Source organism: Pseudorca crassidens, chromosome 3 (assembly GCF_039906515.1).
Source record: "Pseudorca crassidens isolate mPseCra1 chromosome 3, mPseCra1.hap1, whole genome shotgun sequence".
NCBI classification, from domain to species: domain Eukaryota; kingdom Metazoa; phylum Chordata; class Mammalia; order Artiodactyla; family Delphinidae; genus Pseudorca; species Pseudorca crassidens.
The window spans coordinates 57076866-57097248 of record NC_090298.1 but is presented as its reverse complement, the minus strand read 5'-3'; the positions used below and the strand labels follow the sequence as shown (position 1 = coordinate 57097248).

General features: G+C 39.7%; 1 protein-coding gene across 4 annotated transcripts in view; it reads left to right on the top strand.

Annotated features, from left to right (window-relative positions):
* Positions 1–20383, top strand: part of ZNF366 (zinc finger protein 366) — a 335604-nt gene that overhangs the window by 110880 nt on the left and 204341 nt on the right. The gene's annotated exons all lie outside the window — the stretch shown is intronic.

Here is a 20383-nt window from a genome sequence, read left to right as displayed (position 1 = left end):
CTAAAATGGCTCGAGGCAAGAAGACACTTGAGGTTTTATAATCAACCTTCGGGCTTCTATGGATCATTCTTATGCACAGAAGTCATCTTTGACAGGCTGACAATCACACACAGGTTTTTCTGGGGGATTAAGTTGGTTATTTTTGTATGCTGTTAAAAGGTTTTCTATCTGGGTTGCCAGATTTCCACGGAGAAAAAGAAACAAGTATTTTTTAACTTGAAAAATTCCATGATAATACTAGAATTAATAACTAACAATTATCTTCATAGTGCTTTGGAGTTTATCAAGAGCTTTTAATTATCTTATTAACAACAACTCATTGAATATGGCATTATTTTCACTCTCATATCTTTTTAAAATTAATTCATATATTTATTTTTGGCTGCACTGGGTCTTGGTTGCTGTGCATGGGCTTTCTCTAGTTGTGGTGAGTGAGGGCTACTCTTCGTTGCAGTGCGTGGGCACTGCAGTGGCTTCTCTTGTTGCGGAGCATGGCTCTAGGCACGCAGGCTTCAGTAGTTGTGGCCCACAGTCTCAGTAGTTGTGGCTCGTGGGCTCTAGACCGCAGGCTCAGTAGTTGTGGTGCATGGGCTTAGTTGCTCCGCAGCATGTGGGATCTTCCCCGACCAGGGCTCAAACCCGTGTCCCCTGCACTGACAGGCAGATTCTTAACCACTGAGCCACCAAGGAAGTCCCTCACTCTCATACTTAGATGAGCAAACTGAGACTAAGAGAGTGACTGAAAACTACATCTTTCAAGCACAGGTTCCAATGTTTCCCGTAACCAAATCTGTTGCCTTGCATACTCAACAATCATAATGAACAGTGATTTCAGTTTAAGGGATTATCCTTTCATGCATCAAGGGTAATGTCTCTCTTTGATGATAAATGTTACCCAAAGAGGAAAGCAGCCAATCTGCCACCTTTTCATGCTCTGGCTCTACTGAGGGGAATGCCTTTTGGTCCCAGGGAGGATTATTTACCACACAGGCAGTCCCCAAGGAAGCCCAGGGTTTACACATGTGTCTAAACACTGCTTGACACTCTGACCAGGAGCAATTTTCCCAGAGTCTACAAGCACCCTGCACCTTTTGGCTCAGTTTCAAACTGGAGACAGGATTGGAAAGAAAAGATCTTTCTCCTTCACTTCCCTGGGGAAGTCTTGAGAAGATGTCTCCTTTGTTACTGGTTCCCAAATTGCCCTCTGAGTGGTCTTGGAGTGATCTAGAGGGGTCTGCAAGAAGTTAATGGGTCCTAAGCATGGCCTGTGAATGAGATAAATGAAGTGTCTCCCATGAAAGTGTTACTATTTTTCAAGTAAATGAGGTTGCTATTGGACTTAATTAAAATAAAAATTAATTTAAGAGCAATACCAAATGCTTAGTAGCATTTTGCCATGATATATGTTTGTAACCAGTGGTTATGAAAACTACTGCCACGATCATATGGAGAACGGCATTTTTTAACGTGCAAATCTCCTGTTACACAGAAATGCTGGGAATGACTACTTACCTCCAGAGGAACAGGACATCAGAAGATAGTTTATTACATTCTTTTTCATACTGCTTAACATACTGCTGAAAGTCACAATATCTCCCATTATTGATATGATGCAGATTTTTCTCCTATGAGGATTGAGCCACAGGGATCCTCAGAGATCAGCTAGTCAGAGTCCTCATTTTTTTTTTTTTTTTTTTTTTTTGTGGTATGCGGGCCTCTCACTGTTGTGGCCTCTCCCGTTGCGGAGCACAGGCTCCTCACGCGCAGGCTCAGTGGCCATGGCTCACGGGCCTAGCCGCTCCATGGCATGTGGGATCTTCCCGAACTGGGGCACGAACCCGTGTCCCCTGTATCGGCAGGCGGACTCCCAACCACTGCGCCACCAGGGAAGCCCCAGAGTCCTCATTTTAAAATGAAGAACCTGAAGCTAGGAGAGGTGAAAGGACTCACCCCAGGGCACACAGTTGAGGTAGGCTGAACCCACATCTGAAATCCTTTGACTCTTTGAATCCAGAGTACCCACTCTGCTGCCACCATAGTAGCCGTTAATTATGACCTCATTATCTGAATCTTCATAGTAGTCCTGTGAGGTAGATAGTATCATTTCCTCTTTACAGATGGAGAAACTGAGGCACTAAGCCATTAGGAACTTGCCCAAAGTCATACACAAATTACTACAGATTGAGTGGCTTCAACAACAGAAATTTATGTTCTCACAGTTCTGGAGGCTTAAAGTCCAAGATCAAGGTTGTGGCAGAGGTTGGGTTTCTGGTGAGGTCTCTCTTCCTAGCTTTCAGCAACCACCATCTTGCTGTGTTGTCACATGGTCCTTTCTCTGTGCACGCAGCCACGCATGGAGAGCTGAGTTCTAGTCTCTCTCTTCCTCTTCTTATAAGTACACTAATCCTATTGGATTAGGGCCCCACCCTTATGTCCTCATTTAACCTTAATAAGACTTTAACCTGCTTAAAGGCCCAGTCACATTGGTGGTTAGGGCTTCAACATATGGATTTTTGGGGGGGGTGTTGAGGGGGACACAATTCAGCCCATAGCACTCTGTGTTTCAAAATATTCTCCAGGGCTTCCCTGGTGGCGCAGTGGTTGAGGGTTCGCCTGCCGGTGCGGGGGACGCGGGTTCGTGCCCCGGTCCGGGAGGATCCCACATGCCGCGGAGCGGCTGGGCCCGTGAGCCATGGCTGCTGAGCCTGCGTGTCCGGAGCCTGTGCTCCGCAGCGGGAGAGGCCACAGCAGTGAGAGGCCCGCGTACTGCAAAAAAAAAAAAAAAAAATTCTCCAGAGGCATGTAAAGTTTATGTGCCTACCATCAGTTCATAAAGAGTTTTCCCCTGTATCCCTGTGTACCCTGTATCCTTGCCAATACTGGGTATTACTATTTGAAAATGTTTGATGTGCTAAAATAATGGCTTTTTGTGGTTCTAATTGTAATAATTTTTCATACATGTATGTATTTTTGTTTTATGGGTTTCCTATTTATTCCGTTTGTCCATTTTTAAATTTGGTATTCATTATTTGGTACATATGTGGGCATGTATACCTTTTGTCACATATTATAAAAATTTTTTTAAAGTCATTTTTACTTTTAAATTCTGTTAAAGGGTTATCACTGTTTTAATTTTGTTGTGATTTATTTGTTAGATAATATTATACTTTAAAATTGATTTTTTTTCTTTTTAAATATTTTATTTATTTATTTATTTATTTGATTGCCCCAGGTCTTAGTTGAGGCTCTCTGTTCCTTAGTTGTGGCATGGGAACTCTTATTTGTGGCATGCATGTGGGATCCTCATTTCCCTAACCAGGGATTGAACCTGAGCCTCCTGCATTGGGAGCGTGGAGTCTTAACCACTGCGCCACCAAGGAAGTCCCTAAAATTGATTTTTAATTACCAGCATTTATCTCCCATTCTTTATTTTATACAGGAAATAAAAGTTTATTATAGCAAACCTATAAAATTTAGATAAGCAAAAAAGAAAAAAATCACTTAGATGTTAGCTTGGTAACTGTTTTTGTGTATAGTCCTCTAAACTTTCCTATGCAAATACATATATTTATGTAAATTCATATATTATACATAGGCTTTTAAAAGTTGTGCAAAAAATGGGATCAAACCCAAATTAGGCACAGCCTGAAGCTGTTTGGCCCTGTTTTGCCTTGCTCCCCTGATGGAGCTGCCCTGGCAAGTCTCACCTGCCACTACTGTCCTTGCCAACTGAAAGGAGGGATGCTGTGCCTGTCCTCTGGCTGGACTGGAACTGCAGAGGCTGTGATATTACCATTGGCTGTGTGGAGAGGCTAAGTGACACAATCTAGAAAGGGGGAAAGGGCTAATGCCTTTGACTTCGACCAGTGAGAGGAAGATAGGAAGGGACCAGCAGAGAAATTGTTCATCCTTTCTCCACTCAGTGGATTGTTCTGAGGAGCAGTGTTACATGTCACCTCTCTGGGGACACTTTGTTTGAGCAGCCAGCTGTATTGCTTAATAACATGCCACAATGTATTTGCTCTCCCTCTTTCCCTGACCACTTCCCTTTTCCTTCCCTAATGCTTCTCTAAGATTGTAGCTCCAATAAAGCATTAGCACGAAAGCTTAGCCTCATGTTCTAGGAGATAATTTTGGCTAATACTATTTTTGTATTTTTATCCCAGGATGGCAAATAGGTCTGTTTAATCTTACACATTAATTCTGATAATCTATATTATACATAGACTTCTTAAAGTTGTGCAAACATGAGATCATACTTATATTGAACCCAGTTCGAACCAGTGTATTGGTTGTGGCTATTGTGAGGATTGTATTGGGAAAGATTCTAAAGCTCTATTCTGATCTCAGCTGGAACGAGAGTTATGATTTATAAGCAATATCTGCAGCGCGCGTTTAGAATGGGCTTGGCAGAGCAGTAGAATGCATGAGCCAAATTGACCTCCTGAGAAGTTATCCAAGTTTATATGGCAGGAGGGGTGTTTTTCCCACACCCAACATTGAATATTATCGTTCTTTAAAAAAAAAAAAAAAGTTTCTAGTTTTTGGGTTAAGATAAATTATACCTTATTTTCTATTTCTTTGATTTGAAAGTAATTTTTCATATCATTACTGAGCTTCCTTTATGAATTACCCAATTTCCTTTCCCCTCCCTTTCCTTCCTTCCTCCTTCCTCCCTCCCTTCCTTCCTCCCTCCCTTCCTTCCTCCCTTCCTCCCTCCCTCCCTCCCTCCCTACCTCCCTCCCTCCCTCCCTTCCTCCCTCCCTCCCTCCCTTCCTTTCCTAAATATTAAATTTCATTTTGAAATAAAGTAATTTTGATGTGTACTATTTAAAAGTCAGATAGTAAAATGGTTAATAACAAAGAACAGCTGCCCTCCTCCAATTTTTCTACCCCTGAGTCCTCTCCTCATAAAACCATTTCCATTTCTTTTAGCTGTCATTTCTTTTGGGGGGAGGGAGAAATTTGTCTCAGTGTTTCTAAATAATATGCTTACACTGCTACTTCTTGATTTTTCAATTGTAGATATTATCCATAGACTTTCTACTATGGAAGATAGGAATTTATCTTCCTACTATAGAAGATAAGAATTTCCTGTCTTACATATTTTCAACTACCATCTCCTCATACCTCCCCCCATACTTTTCCTTCTTGCATCCTCCGGATACAGAGGTATAATAATTTTGGGATAAGTCAGTATTCAGGATACACATTGTTACTATTATATAAATACTGTAACAGCTAAATCTCAAAGTGTATTATGATTTCTTGTTCAACTCCCCCCCACCCCCGCCCCGGAGTTGATTGCCTCAGTTTTTGTGTTTTATCACGAATGTAACTCCAGACTCTCTGGTATAAAACCGTTTGGTATAACCAAAGACTTCAGATAATCTACTGATTCTGCTTTTTTCTTGAAGGCCCTTCTGAAACCTCTGACCTCTGCTCTGATCTTCTTTGGTTGCTTTCTAAGCCTGCTGCTTAGCCACTCTCCTGAGATTTTTTACCACCATTCTGAGAATTCCCTTCGTCTGACTCATATATCAGATTCCTAGCTGCCTGGATTTTACAACTACTTCCTTTGTTTTACTCCCTTATTTGGATAGAGTTCATCCTCTACTTGCTTTTTCAAGAAAAGATGCAGAGGAGGTAAATTTTTGAAAACTGGATTTTTTTCCTCTTTGGCCATTTAATGGATGGTTTGAATTGGTACCGAATTTGACAGTGCTGCATTAGTCAGAATGGGCTAACTGTTGTACCAAACAACCCTCATATCTCAGTGTCTTAGCACAAAGAAAAGTTTTGCTCGGTGCATTTTACGTGCAGTTGTTTGGTGGGTAGATTTCCACATGGTGTTTTAAGGCCGAAGGTTTTGTCCATTTGGAGGCTTTACCGGAATCTTGGAGTCTTCCTCTAGGTCTTCTGCATCCTTCCACATGACAAGGAAAGAGACTCTAAAGGACCATGAGGAAGATTTTAGAGGTCTGGCCTCGAAGTAGGTTTCACTTCCACTCACGTTCCATTGGTTAAAACTCAGTTACATGGAGTGCCTAAGTGAAAGGCAGCTGGGAAAACACTTTCCCTTGTAACTGTAAAGGCATTCTTGTCTTGTGTTCTGGCTTCCCATGTTATTATTGAATCATCTGATACAATTCTCATTCCTAATTCTTTGCATCTAGGTTGTTTCATTTGGTGATTGATTGATGAAAGTCCAGTGGAAAAACAGATGAACGAGGGAGAAAAGTCCACGAGAAATGTACTCCATTGTCACATTGTACACTTAACCTGTGGGGGATGATTTTGTCCTGCAGGGGATATTTGGCAGTGTTTGGAGACATCTATGATGGTCACAACTGGTGTGTGCCTGCAGGTGCTACTAGACTCTAGTGAGTAGAGGCCAGAGATGTTTAGTAGAGGCTAAATGTCCTACCACGCACAGGATAGTCCCCTACAACAAAGAATTATGTGGTCCAAAATGTCAGTAGTGCCAGGGTTGAGAAACCCTGCACTAAATGTTATGTCTGTGCTTTTAGGTTAGAAAGAATGGTTGCCGCCACCACAATAGAAGCATGCATAATGGTAGCACACAGAGAGATATGATTAAATTTCCCTGGAGAATAGGGAGGGTCATAGATGTGGTCCTTGTCTTCTGTATAAGGAACTGGTCTTAATTACGTTGCTGTATCTGGGCTTAGGTTATTGTAACAGGTGATTCTGGTCAGTACCAAATTAGATCAGTTGGTGAATAACTGGCATCTTTACGATATTGAGTCTCCATAACCATGAACATGCATTTCTGTTTTATTTTAGTATTCTTTATTGACTTCCAAAGTAAAGTTTTTTTAATTTCCTTCATTAAGGTTATTTTCTACTTTTGTTGGATTTATTCCTCAGTATCTTATTTTTTGTGTGTGGTCACTGTAAATGTTATATCTCTGCTTTTTTCTGATAATTTGCCCAATATTTCTTTCTTTTTTTTTTTTTTTTTTTTGCGGTACACGGGCCTCCCACTGCTGTGGCCTCTCCTGTTGTGGAGCACAGGCTCTGGACGTGCAGGCCCAGCGGCCATGGCTCACGGACCCAGCCGCCTTGTGGCATGCGGGATCCTCCCAGACTGGGGCATGAACCCATGTCCCCTGCATCGGCAGGCGGACTCTCAACCACCGTGCCACCAGGGAAGCCCCAATATTTCTTTTTTATTTTTAAAAATTTAAAGTACATAGAAAAATAGAAATAGTACAACAAACGATGATAACTTTAAAATTTTATATTTTCTACTATTTATTTATTTATTTGGTTGTGCTGGGTCTTAGTTGCGGCAGGTGGGCTCCTTAGTTGTGGCACATGGGCTCGTTAGTGGTGGCATGCAAACTCTTAGTTGCGGCATGCATGTGGGATCTAGTTCCCTGACTAGGGATCGAACACGCGTCCCCTGCATTGGGAGCGCGGAGTCTTAACCACTGTGCCACCAGGGAAGTCCCATAAAATTTTATATTTTCTAAGTGCTTACTCTTAGTATATAGAAATGCAATTATTTTTGTTTGTTGACTTTTTATATAACTTCCTTGCAAAACTCTTCTATTAATTCTAAAAATTAGTGTAGTTTTTCCTAGGTAGGAGATCAAAACATTGGCGAATAATGACAGTTTTGTTTCTTCCTTTTCAATTCTTATACTTTATATATTTTTTTCTTGTCTTACTGCAAAGGTCAGGACAATATTGAATAGAAGTGGTGAAATAGCAGACATCTGTTTCTTGTTTCTGATTACAAAGGGAGTACTTCTATTTTGTTTTCTTCCTGATTATTAGGAAGATGCCTCTGTTAAAGGAATTGTTCACTGTGGAGTATAATGTTTGCTGCAGGATTTTCAGTAGTTGTCCTTTATTAAGGAATTTAGTTTCCATGCCAAGTTTGCTTAAAAGTTTTTAGGAAAATAAATGTAGCATTTTTATCAAATACTTCTCTGCATCTGTTGTGATGTTTATATAATTTTTCTACTTTAATCTGTTAATGTGGTGAATTACATTAATAGATTTTCTAGTGTTAAATACTCTTGCATTTTAGGATAAACCAATTTAATAAATATAGATTATATTTATTATTCACTCTGGATTTGAGTTGTTAATATTTTGTTCAGGATTTTTGTATCTATATTTAGAAATGCTATCGATCTATAATTTTCCTTCCTTATACCAGCCTTATCTAGGTTGTGTATTAAGATTATACTAGTCTTTTAGAAAGACTTGATGACTATTTCCATTTTCCCCCTTCTCTGGAATATTTTGCATAAAATTTGAAAGATATGACCCTTGAATATTTGTCTGAAAATATCATGTGGGTCTAATATTTTCTCTGGGGGAAGATTTTAATTACTGATTTGACTTCTTTAGTGTTAGAAGACTAGTAGCGTTTTATATTTTGGTAAGTTTTGTTTTATTTTTAAGAGGGAGTTTTTCATTTTGTGCATGTTTTCAAATTTATTGTTATAAAAGTGTTATTGTTCTTACTATCTTTTAAATCTTTTTAAAATTTAGAGTTTATTCCTAATATTGTTTTTATTTTTTAATAATTTCTTGCTTGAAGCTTTTAAAGAACAACTCTGGCTTTGGTGAGCCTCTACAAATTTTAGTATTTACCCTTGAAATTTTAATAAAATAACCTATATGTTAGTGAATATGTTTTTCCTCCTCCAGAACAATAAAAGGACCTTAAAAATTTGAAAGCCACAATCATCCTTCCTTTCCGAATTGAATCATTTCTTTTCTTTTATTGGTATTTTACCTCCATCTTTTTTAGTCCACAAATTACATATTATTGTTTGATATTGTTTTAATTTGTCAATGTTCATTTAGAGTTGCCTATATCATTATCATATTTTTAATTTTGGTCAACATTTCTGTTAGTATCGCAGACCTCCTTCTGGAAAATTTTCCTTCTTCTTGAGTACATGCTTTAGAAATTCTTTGTTGAGTATCTCAGATTTTGTTCTTCTGAAAATATTTTTATTTTACCTTTATTAATTATTGAATGGAAGGTTTTTCTTGTTTGTTTGTTTGTTTTTGATGAAATTGTAGGTCAGTTTTACTTATTTTTTTCTCAGCACATTGAAGAAACTATTCCACAGTGGCTTCCACTGTTGTTGAAAAGTCAGCTATGAGTTTACCTGCCTCTCCTTTGAAGATAATTTATAGTGCCGTAGCTGCTCTTAAAATAGTCTCGCTATCCTAGGTTGTCTTCTACTTTACTATGATGTGTCTTAGGTGTGCCCTTACACTTATTTATCCTGTTTGGGATTCATTGTGATTCTTGATTTGAGAATGCATGGAATATTTTTCCCACGATCTCTTCAAATGTTGCCTTTCCTTTATTACTTCTATAATCTCCTCTGTTCCTTCTGAAACTCCAAGTAGACATATGTGGATCTTTCTCATTATATCCTCTGTACCTCTAAACTTCATTTCTATATATGAAGTGTGTGTGTGTATGTGTGTGTGTGTGTGTGTGTGTGTGTGTGTGTGTTGTTCTTTGTATGCTGCATCGCATATAATTTCTTTCTGGTTTAATAATTCTCTCTTCATCTATGTCTAATCTGTTGTTTAATACATCCATTGAGTTTTTTTCATGGTTCCTCTTTTTAAAAAATTAACAGACTTTATTTTTTAGAGAAGTTTTAGGTTCACAGTAAAACTGAGTGAAAAGTACACATACACCCTCTCACCATACACACCCACAGCCTCTCCCACCATCAGTGCCCCACACCAGTGTGGTATATTTGTTAAACAATCAATGAACCAACACTGACATATTATTATCAACCACAGTCTATAGTTTATATTAGAGTTCACTTTTTGTGTTGTATATTCTGCGGGTTTTGACAAATGTGTAATGACATGTATCCACCTTTATAGTAGCATACAGAATAGTTTCACTGATCTAAAAATTCCTTGTGCTTCACCTATTCATCTCTCCTTCTTCCTAAACCTGTTCCATTGAGTTTTAAATTTCAGCTGTTTTATTTTTTATTTCTAAAAGTTCTATTTGGTTTTACCTCAAATCTTGATAGTTTATTGCTTGTTATTTATTTTTTCAGTTTTTTCTTTTTATCTCTTTGATCAAATTATAATACTTATCTCAAATTCTGTATCTTGTCATTTTAATATCTAAAATATTAAAATATCTCAAGTGTTTGCAGATCTGGTTCTGTTATATATTCTTCTTGTGATTTGAATTCATGGTGGCTTGTGTGCTTTTTTTTTCCTTTTTTTTTTGCTGCGTTGGGTCTTCATTGCTGTGCACAGGCTTTCTCTAGTTGCAGTGAGTGGGGGCTACTCTTCATTGCGGTGCGTGGGCTTCACATTGTGGTGGCTTCTCTTGTTGCAGAGCATGGGCTTTAGGCATGCGGACTTCAGTAGTTGCAGCACATGGGCTCAGTAGTTGCAGCTCACAGGCTATAGAGCGCAGGCTCAGTAGTTGTGGTGCACGGGCTTAGTTGCTTCACAGCATGTGGGATCTTCCCAGACCAGGGATTGAGCCCGTGTCCCCTGCATTGGCAGGCAGATTCTTAACCATTGCACCACCAGGGAAGTCCTGGCTTGTGTGCTTTGTAAATGTGTGTGTGTCTCTGTGATGGAAATTTTGCTTGAAATTCTTAAGAGTCCTGGGTTGTCAGAGTGCTTCTCCAAGGAAGATCCATGTCTGCTTTATTCAGCTGTTTGAAGGTACCACAGACTTGGGATCACTAACCACAGTTCTTACATTATAGTTTTTTTTTTCAATTATTTAATTTAATTTTTATTTTTGGCTGCATTGGGTCTTCGTTGCTGCATGAGGTATTTCTCTAGTTGTGGCAATCAGGGCCTACTCTTCATTGTAGTGTGTGGGCTTCTCATTGCGGTGGCTTCTCTTGTTGCAGAGCATGGGCTCTAGGCGCACAGGCTTCAGTAGTTGTGGCATGCAGGCTCAGTAGTTGTGGCTCGCGGGCTGTAGAGCACAGGCTCAGTAGTTGTGACCCATGGGCTTAGCTGCTCCGTGGCATGTGGGATCTTCCTGGACCAGGGCTCAAACCCATGTTTCCTGCATTGGCAGGTGGATTCTTAACCACTGTGCCACCAGGGAAGCCCACATTATAGTTTTTTAAGGACCGTGTAAGTAATGCAGATTTGGGCACAGATTAAGGACACTAGTCCTTTACCTACTCAAGACTAGTCAGAAGATACAGGTTCCCCGAGGAGGCTTTTTATTCCTGACTACTAGAGCCAGGATAGAGACAGATACTATTTGTTTTTCTTGCATTTTCTGTGGGTCTTTTTTTGTTTTTCCCTATTTCTCTCTTTCCCTGACAGTGTGTCCATTTCTGGATCTCAGATTATCACTTCCTTTTACAAGTCCGAAACTTTGTGTGCTGGCACAAGGCTTTGTTTGTAGCCCCCTCGTGTCCCCATGCTATAGAGACAGTTACCCAGTGGTTTCCAAGCTTCTTTACTTTCCTAGACTCACGTTCTGGGCTTTGGCAGAATATTCTCACCATTTCATAGCCTCAGATATTCAATTAAATGTACCTATCTTTCTATCTACCATCTATATATGCTTTATTTATATTTAATTGTGGTTTCAGGATCTCCATTCTGCCATAGGCCCTCCAGTCAGTTTTTGTATTCTATTATATTTGCCGTGCCTAAAATCCTTTCTCCTAGCCTTTTTCTTTCTCCCATTTTTCTGTAGAAACCCATCACAACTTCATTTAGTGAGAAGAGTGAAGCACTAGTTCAAAGTGATGATATTATGTGTCAAAAGTCATCAGCTGTCATCCTGGCTGTGCCAGTTGAGACTTATTAACCTCCCTGCACCTCAGGTTTTCTGATCTAGAAGGGACCCACAGTGTTGCTCTAGAGATCTCACAGCCTCCTTCTAGCCTTGACATTTGATACAGAGCACGAATTCCTTCATGAGCCTGGCCCCTGTGGCTGTCAGCTCTTGATTCATGGTTTAGCACACTATTTGTCCTTCTGAGTATTTTTAAACACAGAAATTTATTTTAGCTTGATTAGCCAGGACTCTTGTGTAGGCCTGTCTTGGTGCCTTGCCTAGCCTTGGAGATGTTGCTGAGCCTGTCTGAGCCTGTGACATATTAGAGAAAGACAATGTGGAGCGTTGGGGGTTGGACAGGGAGGCACACTAGTGAGGAGGACTTTGTTTTCACACTGCTGTTTTAACATTTTCCCTTCCTTCCTCCCTGTAAAGGAAAAACTCAGTTTCCTCTTTCCTATGTAGGGAAAACCCCAGTTCTTTGCTACTGTTTCTCTCCTGTGAGTGTCCCGTACTACTCACACAGAACACTTGACTTCTGACACTTCTGGTCAAATGTGTGTGGGTTCTCACCACAGCAAGCAAGTCTCTCACACAGCTGGATGTCCTACAATTTAACTCAATTCTGACGCTGTCTACCTGGAGATTGTCAGATCTCACAGGTAAGGGCTCAGTCCCACAAGTCTGCACACACCCCCACCCCCCGCCTTCAAAAACCAGTCACAAGCTCAGGTCATAATCTGTGCTTCTGACTGAGAGGCTGTATAGTTTGGAGGTTCCAATGACCCCCTCCACAGATTTGATTAATTTGCTAGAGCAGCACACAGAACTCAGAGAAACACTAATGAAACAGTGCACCTCAGATTGGGATTGGAACCCATTTGCCAGGACTCAAACCCGACCAAAACCCGGATTGGGACTTGAACCCACACGGCCGGGACTGGAACCCGGCCAAAACCCACGGTCTTCCAACTGAGATCACACACCTGGTTTCAGGACTTAGTGAAGCTCAGGTTCTTGATGTCTCATGGCAGAAAGAATTCAGTGAGAGACAAAGTGATAGGTAAGAAGTGGATTTGTTTAGAGAGAAACACACTCCACAGACAGAGTGTGGGCCATCTCAGAAGGTGAGAAAGGCACCAGGGAAAGGGGTTGTCAGTTTTTATAGGGGTGGGTAATTTCATAGGCTAATGAGTGGGCGGAGTATTCCAGCTATTTTAGGAAGCGGAGGGGATTTCCAGGAATTGGGCCACTGCCCGCTTTTTGATCCTTATGGTCGGTCTTGGAACTGTCGTGGCGCCTGTGGGTGTGTCATTTAGCTTGCTGATGTGTTACAGTGAGCGTATACTGAGGCTCAAGGTCTAGTGGAAGTCGACTTGTCCGCCATCTTGGACCCATTTGGTCCTAATCAGTTTACGTCATGTCCTTGGGCTGTGTCATTCTTTCAAAGGTTGTGCCCTGCCCCCTTCCCTCCTGTTTCACTTACTTACCTTTACCAGTGTATTAAAGAATATGATAAAGGATACAGATAATAGCCAGATGAAGAGGTACATAGGGTGAGGTCTGGGGGGGTCCCCAGTACAGGAGCTTCTGTCCCTGTGGAGTTGGGGTGTGTCGCCCTCCTGGTATAGAAGATGTGTCCACCAACCTGGAAGCCCTCTGAACCCTCTACTATTGGGATTTTATGGCAGCTTCGTTGTGTAGGCATGGTTAGTTTTTAACTCCGTTTCTTCTTCCCTCTCTGAAGGATAAAGGGTAGGGCTGAACATTCCAAGCTTCTAATCATGGCTTGATCTTTCTGGTGACCAGCCCACCAAGAATCACCTCCTTAGAACAAAAGATGCTCCTAGTGCTCTTATCACTTAGGAAGTTACAATTGTTTAGGAGCCTTGTGTCAGGAATGCAGTCGAAGACAGATATTAGAACAAAAGATACTTGTAGTGTTCTTATCACTTAGGAAATTACAAGGGTTTCGGGAACTCTGTGCCAGGAACTGGGGGCAGAGACCAACCTATATTTTCTCACATTCCCATTCTCTCTTCTTCTCCTCCTTTCCCCTCATCTACTTCTCCCTTGTTCCCTTCTTTCCACAAATATTTATTGAGCATATAAAGTGTGGTGTGGAATACAGTGGTGAACAAAACAGATATGGTCCTAACCTTTCAGAATCTTACAATCTAGTGAAAGACATAGATATTAAACCAATGTAACAGATATGAATTTGTGTCATAACACTTGGGCACAAGAAATGTCATGTCACTTTTTTAAAAAAATCAAATTACTTTTAGCTTGGACAAATAGTTATTTGGGTCAAGGAATACAAATGTAATTTTTGGGTAGCCTGTGTCCCATCCATGGGGCTTGCAAAATCTAGGGGATAATGAAATTTGGGGATTTAAGACATCTAGGAAACTTGGGGAAAGGCTTCAGGTCTTTATCCCATCAACTGGCCATGCAATAATCCCAGTCCAAGCCTGCAGCATTCACTTAAAGGTGGGAGACACATATGTATTGCAAAGCATAATAAAACCCTTTGAAAGAAAAGAAAGCACGCTCTTCTGGGTTTTTCGCTCTAGTGTGTTTTTAGTACATAGAGATACTTTTCTTCTTTTGGCTATGCCAACAAAAGGGGTCTAGTGCTTTGATGGAAATACGAAATTTCTGCTCTGCCTAGAGCATATGCGTCTTCTCTGCAGATGTTTACTCAGTTGGCATGATGAAAAGATTAAACCAGAAAAAGAAACATAAATTTATGCTTCCATTTTATGTCTTTCAGAATGGTGACTGGCATAAATTGAGCACTCACACATCGAAATGAACCAAATATATAATAAGCGGGACTAAACTTTCCTATTAGTATGTAAAACATTATTATATTCTCCCCAATTTGCAAAATTTACATATCTCATTATGAATAGGATGCTCAGAATGCTATACAGAATTTCATTTCACCCTTTTTGTGCAATACCTGGTTTCTAACAAATATTAAAGAGACAATCTCATAGATCTCTATTTACGGAGTCTGGTGTCTACCCTAAATTTGCATTTGCAAACTATGATTGCATTATGTTCCTAGCAGACTGGCATATGAACTTACATATAGAGACTTGCATATACAGGCAGCTTCCTTAAAGCCTCCTTTATTCAGGAGTGTTGGAAGAGGGGAAATAGCCACTGATAAAGATATATTTGAAATTCATCTGAACACATTCTTTTGTATGTGTTTAACAGAATTTAAATGTGCAAGAAGATTACATTTGACCTTTTTTTTTCCATTTCAAAGAAACTTCCTTTAAATTTTTTAGTTTATGTAGCTGAATATATAACATTCCAAAGCCTTTCCTAAAAGACTGAACTGTTAAAGGAAAGAAATAAAGAGTACAGCAGTAATAGTAATTCTAACACCCTCTGGGAAGATTGCATTAACTTCTAATTTGCAGGCATTTATACTTTACAGTGGAAATCAAATACGTGCATAATCTGGAGATCAAACTGTTCAAAACTCTCAACCTCATAAGTTATGACCTATTTAGAAGGCAGACAAGAGGTTAATCTTGACTCTAGAAAACAGATTTATCTTTTAAAACTCTCTTGATCCTAGAGCATCTCAAAGAATTGCCAAGGGAGGGAACAAATTGCCCTCTGGAAGCTTACATAGTAAAGAGATGTTTTCCCAAGGACGGTGTTTTCGTTGCTGGTAGTCCTGTAGAGACTTTAAGTAGTACATAGACACTTTTTAAAATGACAGTAATTATATATTTTTTGTAATGTGTATGTTTTTTGTAATTTGAAAAAAATTAACTTGGATATAATTTTTCAGGACAAGTCTTAAGGAGGTGGCAATATCAGATGCATTGATATAAAGAAAAATATATTAGTTAAATAATAATAATATGGGGGATATTCATATATGACACATTTTCTCCACCTTCTGTCTTAACTGTCTGAACATCTTCAAAAGGTTTCCAGGCTGTTCTTTGCCAAACTTTTTCTTCCAATCTCACATGTACTGACATTCTACTCTTCCCTTCCCCAGACTCTAGTACCCTCACACCCTCTCCCTAGTCTTGGGTGACACCATGGTCATGAGAAAGCCACACTAAGGAGCAGAGCTAAATATAACTCAGAGTCCTTAGATAATCTTCAGTGCCATGTTGCCAAAGTGGGTCCAGGAATGGCCTACATCAGAATCATCTGGGCTACTCATTAAAAATGCAATTTCTATTCTGGAGTGAGACCAAGGAAGATAGATTATTAATAAGCACCCCAGGTGATTCTGATCCTAAGTAAAGTTTAAAAGAGAGGCATTGGTTATGGAAATAACTGAAGACAGTCCTAACTGCTTATCCCACGGTAAGCAAAGGAACCCAGGAAACTCATTTGGGTAACAACTTCTCTATCCAATGGAATATCCTTATCATCTAACTTGAAAATGATACCTGGAAAAATAGAAGGTCTTTCTGGACTTTTGAAATCAAGAGTCCCTTTCCAGCTTGCTGTACTGCTTCTGTCTATGGCTCGGTCCTGGCCTCCTTGAACACCAGCTTTGCATACAGGCTGCTGATGGAGAAGCCAGATCTCAGGGAAGTGGCAAATACCCAGCAGGAAAATAGTTATCCCCGGGCCCAGCCCAGTGATATCTACTGTAATCTTCTTTATAAAGAGAAAGTGCTGTAGTCATAAGGCTCCTACATTCCATCCTCATAATCTTTTTTCCCAAATTAAAAAGGTTTCAATTTCATAAGTAACTTTGGTTACCTGAAAATCCAGGTAGCACATCTACTCCCATGCTTTACAAAGGACTTGATTTCAGTGATGCCACTTTGGTTAAGCTGAAGAAACCCACTAAAGAAGATATGGGGTGAAATGGGGAGTAATCTGGAATGTGGATAGACACTGGCAAACTCCTCCCAACTGCCATATGTAACACCAGCTCCATCACCAGAAGAAGCCACCCTAAAACAAATTTCTTTGGAAACAGAGTTGAGGTACTAGTAAATTCATAGCGATCTCTTGGGGGAAGTTTATTAAAAAGCAAAAATCATTCAACAGATAATGCTGGGACAACTAAAGATATCCACTTGCAAAGAATGAATATAAACCCTTACTTCACACAGTACACAAAATTAATTTAAAATGGGTCAAGGACATAAAGGTAAGAGCTAAAACTATAACACTCTTAGAAGACAGGCATAAATCTTTGTGGCTTTGGACAAGACAATGTTGTCGTTTTTTTTTCAACATGATATTAAAAGTACAAGTCACAACAGAAAAAAATAGGTAAATTGAACTTCATCAAAATTAGTAAGTTTTCTTTTGCTTCAAATGACACATTATCAAGAAAATGAAAAGACAGCTCATAAAAGGAGAGAAAATATTTGCAAATCATGTATCTGATGAAGGATTTGTATCTGGAATATATAAAGAACTCTTACAACTTAATTAAAAAAACCTGATTAAAAAATGGGCAAATATCTTAATAGACGTATCTCCAAAGAAGATTAAAAAAAATGGTGAATGAGTACGTGACAAGATGTTCAACATCATTAGTTGTCAGGGAAATGCAAATCAAAATCACATTGAGATACCACTTCACATTCATTAGAATAGGTATAATAAAAAAAAATAGTAACAGATATTGACAAGGATGTGGAGAAACGGGAGCCCTCAGACGTTGCTGCTAAGAATGTAAAATAGTATGGCTACTTGGAAGAACAGGCTGACAGTTTCTTAAAAGGTTAAACATAGACTTACCATATGACCCAGTAGTTACACTCCTAGGTATACCCATGAGAAATGAAAACATAGGTCCTCACAAAAACTTGTACATGAATATTCATAGCAGCATTGTTCATAATAGCCAAAAAGTGGAAACAACCCAAATGTTCGTCAACTGATGAGTAGATAAAAAAATGTGGTATATCCATACAATGGAACATTACTCATCAACAAAAAGTAATGAAGTACTGATATATGCAACAATATGGATGGACCCTGAAAATATTATGCTAAGTGAAAGGAACTAGTTTATAAAACATCACGTATTGTTTGATTTCATTTATGCAAATGTACAGAATAGGCAAATTCATAGAGATAGAAAGTAGATTGATGGTTGCCAAGAGCTGTGATGGGGGCGGGGAGTGGGTGGAGATTTGGAGGAGAATTGGGAGTGACTGCTAAAGGTTCCTTTTTAGGGTGATTAAAATGTTCTAAAATTGATTGTAGTGATGGTTGCACAACTCTTTAAATAATCCAAAAACCACTTAAGTGTACCTTTAATGGGTGAACTGTTTGGTACGTGAATTATAAGCCTCTAAAAATGAGATGGCCAGGTGGGCAATCTTTAAATAGGACGAATGGAGATGTGTTTTTTGTTTTTTGTTTTGTTTGTTTGTTTTGGTTGCACGGCTTGTGGGATCTTAGTTCCCCAACCAGGGATTGAACCCAGGTCCTAACCACTGGACCGCCAGGGAGTTCCCTACATGTGTGTTTCAATCTAGTGAGGCAAAGCTTCTTTCTGAGTTCTCAGGGAACTGAGTGGACTGTGTAAAATAGATGGTCCCCTTGAAAAGTGTTTACTGACCTTCTGAAGCAGATATTGACAGTCATGAAATGTATGTGCATGGAGATTGGGGCCAGAGGTAGATTCCGGGCCTATGTGTTTTAATAAGAATGAAAGTAGGAATGTGTAATGGGGAGGAGAGTAGGCAGAAGAAGAGGAAGAGGCGGAGGAGGGAAGGAGGAGGAAGAGGAAGAAAGGGAGGAGAAAAGTAGGTAGATAATTTGACTGCGTAAAAATGGTAAGTGGGAAAACTATTAGTCCTGATCAAACCAGGACTAAGAGTCTCTCACCTCTCCTACCCTGGACTTCTATCTTTCAAGTATCTGCCTCTGCTGAGAGTTCCTCTATGAGCATCAAGAACAATCGTCATGCAGACTCTTTATTCCCAGTTTTGGCTTCTGTTCCTCTACTTTGCTAAATTGAGCTGAACATATATGAGCCTCACTGTTCCTCAATCCCAGGATTGTGCTCCTTCTAACAGTCTTACTCCTTGAGGGCAAAATGCGGGCTTCAGAAGTATGCTCCCAGTTCTCCATTCCAAAGGGAAGCAGCTGAAAGAAGGAACTTTAATTTGTGTCTCCTTTTCCTAGTCGTTAAAAGCTTGGCCCTGTAATATGGGTGCCCCACTGTGTGTCCTTCAGTGTCCTTGATGCATGAGGTTAGAGTAAAGGATCCTGACAATAAGAAAAAAGGAAAGATTTGCAAATGCTTGGATTTTGTATCAAAGTAATACTAATTATATTCATTTACATGATTTGTTTATGCCTGGTCACCAGGTAGCACAATGATTGTTTATACTGGAAAATCTGAGTCAGATTGATTTTATCGTGCATTTTGATGACTAAATTCTTTCCTTGAATGCTATACTTTAAGAGCTTATTATTCGTGACATGGTCATGACTTCCCATAGCTGAAAACAAAATTAAAGGGAATAATTGTGTGAAATGTTTTCTACTAAACCTAATAATTAACTTTTTCTCCAGTAGTGTTTTAGGACAAAAATCTCAATATGGCCACATTTATACATGCTCTCTTATCCTATGGCAGGGCTAGAATCAGAAATGGACTTAGTTTACAAATTTCTGTGATACTCATCTGTGCCATATGATGGAATTAAGGCTTATCCTACTTAGAAAATGCTTTCCTGGGGATAGAAAGGAAATCAGTGCTATTTGGTCTTCCTGGCACATCCCAGAGAGGATGCATTCTCAGTGGCATATGTAGGTCATTGTTCTTCCATTCTCTTCAGTTCTTTCTGCAACTGTTGATCAACCCTCCCTAACTACAGTGGTGTTTTAATGCTCTTTTGGTATCAAAGAATTTCAATCAATCCCTTATTTCCTGTTGATCTATACCCTTGATTTTCAAACCATTTTCTTGAAGGAGACTTGAGCTACCATTATTCCTACATTTTATGGCCAGTGTGATTGTCCCTTCATTTATTTTCAGCAGATCAAGCGTGGTCACTTGTATACCGTTTCTTCAGTAATTAGTCATCAAAACTATCCACAGAAAAGAAAATAATGGCTGGAGGACAGACGTCATCTGAGTGAATGGAGTAGATGGTGCTCCTCAGTTTGAGAACATTAGATTACATCATGTTAGAACCCACCAGCTATGTGTCACAAACTGTGAAGGGTCTGAAATTTTACCCTCCTTGCTAAGTAACAAGTTAGCCTGCCACAGTTTCATGGATGCTGATAGAGGACATGGGACTCCTAGGTTAGAGATAAAGAACAGTTTATAACTCAGAGCTCTAGAGTATTAGCAATATTGAGTGGGTTCCCTGAGCCCCAGTTCTCATAGTATGATACTACTAGGGCCAGATGATGCCTGCACAGGTAGAGTGTTGCATTACAGAGAGCCGTGGGTTTAAAGAACCAGATCTTTTGCAATGGGCAGTCAGCAAGGCTACCCTTTGCTCTGGAGGGAGACACTAGCTCTATCTTCCAAGGTGTTTCATTACACAAACATTCTTGAAAAGATGGTCAGGAACAAAGGGCAGTCAGTGCCTGACT